Source organism: Phocoena sinus, chromosome 9, assembly GCF_008692025.1.
Source record: "Phocoena sinus isolate mPhoSin1 chromosome 9, mPhoSin1.pri, whole genome shotgun sequence".
In the NCBI taxonomy this organism is placed as follows: domain Eukaryota; kingdom Metazoa; phylum Chordata; class Mammalia; order Artiodactyla; family Phocoenidae; genus Phocoena; species Phocoena sinus.
The window spans coordinates 17,688,135-17,693,923 of NC_045771.1; positions in this window are offsets into that span (position 1 = coordinate 17,688,135).

Genomic DNA, 5,789 nt, shown 5'->3' on the forward strand with positions numbered 1-5,789 from the left:
TAGTTAAAACATCAGAGGAGTGTGGTCCCTCACCTGGAAAACTCCTTTTCGGGGTATACCCACTCTATTTATGCCAGGCTTAAGCATGCGCCCGTGCGGGATAATGAGGAATAATGCTCGCGCTGCATCTCCAGAATGTTTTCCCCACTAAATCTTATTTTGTATTTATACTACACAGAACTAGGAGTGTGTGTGGGCCTCTGCTCACTTTGCACAATAAGGGGAAAGGTTGGTCAGAATCGTCTTGTATGCTGTTACCAAAAACCAGAAATCCCAATCTCTCTGTTGAAAACCAATCACCCAAATTTAACAAATATCACGGTTTTGTCATGTGCGTTTTTTGCAGTTTCATATTGATATTGTTGATATATAGGAATGCTGCTGATTTTTGTATGTTGATATTGTATTCAACGACCTTGCTGAATCCTCTTTAGTTTTCATTGTTCATATATTCTCTTGAATTTTCTATGCTGACAATCATAATATTTGTATATAATGAGAGGGTTTTTTTTCCTTTTTCTTCCTAGTTCTTGTATCTCTTGTTTCATTTTGACGTCTTTTTGCATTGGCTAGATCCCCCAGTATGATGCTGGATGGTAACTATGATAACAGGACATCCTTGCTGTGTTTTAAAGAAAATGCTTTAAAAATTCCACTATTATGTGTAATGTTTGCCGGAGGTTTCTAGTGGATTAAGGAAGTTCTTTTTTATTCCTGTTTTGCTAAAGTATATATTTTAATAATTGAACATTGCCTTTTATTGAGAGCTTTTTCTGCAACTATTAGAATGATCATATATATTTTCTATTTTAATCTGTCGATGCGGTAAATAATACTGCATTTATCTCCATAAGTGAAGGAGTTGAATAAGAGAGGCATTATCGATTTCTTGAATGATTGGCAAAATAAGCCTGTAAAATTATTCAGACTTGGTGCCTTTCAGCAAGGGAAACCTGATTACTATTCAATTTTTTCATGAGTATGTCCCTGAATAATATAATTGTTTTCACCGTGAAAGAAATCACACAAAGGAGAGTACAAAATGCATTTGCATCTCTTAAAAATAATGGTAACATGAACACCTGTAGGTCTACAAGATAGATTAAGAAATAGCATCAGTTCTTTAGAAGTTCCCTGTGTAACCCTCCAAGGTCATGTCCCTTTTTCTCCGTGTAGGGATAACCATGTCCTGAATTTTGTATAAAATATATTCTTATTTTTCTTTGTAATTTTAACTCTACCTATGTATCCCTGGATAATATTATTTAGTTCTGCCTATTTTTGAACTTCATATAAAATGTATCATACTGTTATATATTCATCTGTGATTTTCTTCCTTTGCCCTATATCTTGTTTCTGAAATTCATTCTTTGAAATTGAAATGTATACCTGTAGTTATTCCTCTTTTTTTTGCTGTATAGTAATACACTGTATTAAATTACTCAATTTATCCATTTTACTATTGATTTACATTTGAGCTATTTCCAGTGTTCTTTAAAAAAATTAATTAATTTTATCTGATTATTTATTTTTGGCTGCTATTTTCAGCAAAGAACTTGCCAGCCAGCTACTTATCTTGGTAAAAAAACTTTTATTGGAACCAGGGCCAGAATTAGTGGGAGGAAAGGGAGGCAGGGTTGTGTAAAACTCAGGGTCAGATTTTGTCTTTATTTTACATTTTAATATTTTGTTCATCATGGATTTGTTTTGCATTAATGTTGATTTTTAAAAAGTGTTCTATCAAAATGTTATTTACCTTGATGACTGCATCTTTGAGTGCTTGCTTAAATTTTGTGCCCAAGGCAAGTGTCTCCCTCACCTCATCCTAGTTCCAGCCCTGCCATAGTCTAAACTACTTATTATCTCCAGGCGGTACTTTTGCAATCGCTTCCTAACTGGTCTCTCCACTTGTATATTTGCCACCCATCTTTGATCCATTCTCCGTGTGGCTGCCCCCCTTGATCTTTTGAAAAGACAAACTGATTATGTCACTTCTCTTTTTCAAACCATTCAGTTGTCTCTCTCTTTTTTTTTAAATTAATTAACTTATTTTTGGCTGCCTTGTCTCTTCGTTGCTGCTTGCGGGCTTTCTCTAGCTGCAGAGACCCGGGGCTACTCTTTGTTGTGGTGCGCGGGCTTCGCATTGCGGTGGCTTCTCTTTGCTGAGGAGCACGGGCTCAGGCGCGCGGGCTTCAGTAGTTGTGGTGCACGGAGTTGTAGTCGCTCCGTGGCATGTGGGATCTTCCTGCACCAGGGGTCGAACCCGTGTCCCCTGCATTGGCAGGCAGATTCTTTAACCCCTGTGCCACCAGGGAAGTCCCCAATTGTCTCTTTTTTTTTTTTTTTTATTAAACATCTTTATTGGGGTATAATTGCTTTACAATGGTGTGTTAGTTTCTGCTTTATAACAAAGTGAATCAGCTATACATATACATATGTTCCCATATGTCTTCCCTCTTGCGTCTCCCTCCCTCCCACTCCAATTGTCTCTTAATCTAGAACAAAATCCAAATTCCATGTAAAACCCTCCTTCGTCTGGATTTTACCTTCTTCCCTAACTTCATCTCCTACCACTCTTTTGCACAGGCTCCGGACGCGCAGGCTCAGCGGCCATGGCTCACAGGCCCAGCCGCGGATGTGGGATCTTCCCAGCCTGGGGCGCGAACCCGCATCCCCTGCATCGGCAGGCAGACTCTCAACCACCGCGCCACCAGAGAAGCCCCTCCTACCACTCTTTGAATGTTACAACTTCACTGGTTAACTTTCCATTCCTGGAATATGCTAAATTCCTTCCTGCATTGGGGTCTTAGCCCAGGCCATTCTTTAAATGGGTGATCCCTTCCAATTTCATATTGTCATCTCTTTAGAGAGGCTGTCTAAAGTAAATTCTTTCCTGATATATCTATTACTCTGTTCTTTTTCCTTCTTAATCCAACAAATAAGTAGAGTTTTACTTGCTTATTATTTAACTTATATTCTGTGTTTTCTCTTAAACCCTAAGATCTTTGAGGGAGCTTAGCGCTTTGCTCACTTACATATACCCAATATTTAGCACTCAAATACTAAATAATTAAAACTAGAAAAGATAAATAATAACAATAAAACTCCAAGCAAATGGATTTTTGGAAAAAAAGCCTCACATATAAAGTGGCATTAATATTCATTAATATTAAAGCAATCTGGTCATAACAAGGATCATAAAACTGATCATTTCCTTTGGCCCAGTAGGTCTACATTTGAGACTATATCCTAAGAATATAACTTGAAATTTTTATTTATTTAAAAATCCATATATTAATAATTTGTGAAGGTTGGAAAAATGGGAAACAACCTCTGTTTTCATTCTCCTTCTCCAGCCTAGATAAGCCAAACTGTAAGTTGTTTCTTTGGCAGAACCCAAGCAGAAAAGCATTATTAGAGAAAAACCACTAAGTTGGGCAAAATACAATCAGCATGAATTTAAGTTCACCAGTCTCAGATGGGCAATCATTATTTCCCTGAAATGCTGTTGTTTTTCTGATGAAGCTGTTCTTCTCTCTACAGATGCTATTTTAATAGTCACCATTCTCCTTGGACCAAAGAAGCCACCATCTACAAGGCCATTTAAGTCAGAAAACATGAGAGCTATTCATGGGAACGCCTCCTCCTTATCTATTACATCACCAAGTCCTATTGTTTCAACCTCACGAAATATCTCTTGAACTCATCACCTCTCTTCTATCTTCACTGCCGCCACAATCAGAACCAAGAATATTCTCTTAATTAGTTGCTCCATTTTCATTCTTGCTTTACTTCTATCCATTCACCACACAGCAGAGTGACCTATTTTTTAAATGTATAAAACTAATTCATACACATAATAGATCAATATAGCAATTCATATAGGCAAAGTTGTATACTCCCTCCACCCCTTTCCAACTGCAGTCCCCCCAAGTAAGCAATCACACACAAAATATTTGATGTGTTCGTATTCTCCCATTCTTTTTTCTGTGCTATACATAAACATTGATTGATTCTTTTTTATTTCTAAAAAAATGGGTAACATTATACACAATATATCATGTTATAATTTACTTATTTATTCTTTACCTAATAACATGTCATGGACATTCTTTCAGGTCAATATATAGTTCTTTCCCTTTCTCTTTTTCATATAGCTATGTATTATTCCAGAGAATGGAAATACAAAAATCAAGTTAATAACTTCCTCAGTGATGAACATTCAGTAGCATGTTCTTCTAAAAATGTAAATGAGATCATGCCTCTTTCTTCAAAGCCTTTCCTTTTCCCATGGAAGAAGATCCACATTTCCTACCATGGCCTGCAAGGCTCTGGAATGATAAGGCCCTTGCCTCTATTTAATCCACCTTACACCCCACCTCCGCTTGCTTGCCATAACTCACACTAACATTCTAGTAAGGTTTTTTCCACCTCATTCATAATCCCTGCATATTTTCTACTCTTAACCTGTAAAGATCTTCCCTGACTAGCCTCCTCTTGCTCACCAATCTAAATTAGGTTCCCCTCAAAATAATTCCATTTGCAGCAACAAGGATGCAACTAGAGATTATCATACTAAGTAAGTCAGAAAGACAGGGACAAATACCATATGATATCACTTATATGTGAATCTAGAACATGGCACAAATGAACCTATCTACAGGGCAGAGATAGACTCACAGACATGGAGATTGGACTTGTGGTTGTTGCAGGGTAGGGAGAGGGATGGACTGGGAGTTTGGAGTTGGGAGAGGCAAACTATAAAAAAAGAAAAAAGAAAACAAATTAGGTTCCCCTCTTAGACAGTCTCATAACATCTTGTAAACACCTTCACAGTACTCATCACCAGTTACAATAATCTATAAGAAATTATATGTATATACTTGTATTTACTTATTTATTTAAAATTTATTTATTTATTTATTTTTGGCTGCATTGGGTCTTCGTTGCTGCATGCAGGCTTCCTCTAGTTGCGGGAGCTACTCTTCGTTGTGGTGCGTGGGCTTCTCACTGTGGTGGCTTCTCCTGTTGTGGAGCTCGGGCTGTAGGTGCACGGGCTTCAGTAGTTATGGCTCGCGGGCTCTAGAGCGCAGGATCAGTAGTTGTGGCACACGGGCTTAGTTGCTCCGCGGCATGTGGGATCTTCCCGGACCAGGGCTTGAACCCACGTCCCCTGCATTGGCAGGCGGATTCTTAACCACTGCGCCACCAGGGAAGGCTCACTTGTATTTATTTAAATGTCTGATGATTTCATCTCTGCCTCCTCCACGAGGCACCCTGCTCTATGAGGACAGAGACAGTGTTTTGCTGTACCACCATCACCTAGCACAATACTCAAAGGTAAAAAACATTTATGGAGTGAATGAATGGTATGTCCTACACCGAGGAATCATTAGGCAGCTAGAATTGCATATTAATTAACCTTTTAAATGATATGTGTTACATGGATGTCTGTATGAAATTACACATACAACATACACACACATATATAGGAAAAATTTGTAAAACAGTGTAAAAGGAGCATTGGCCTGGGAGGATAGTGGCTCTGTCACTAATTAGGTGGTGACCTAGGAAATGTCACTTCCTTACTGTTAGTCTCCAGGAATAAATGACTGTCAGTAGGTATGGGATTGCCCCCTAGTGTTGGATACTCTGAGAGGTACTATTGACCTTTAGAGGGTAGGGGCCAGGTAAGCTAGACTTTCTGCAAAACAGGGGACTGTTCCTTACATGAAAAATTATTTTGTGTCCCTCATGACTTTTAAAGAGGGCTCTTTTTTTAAAATTAA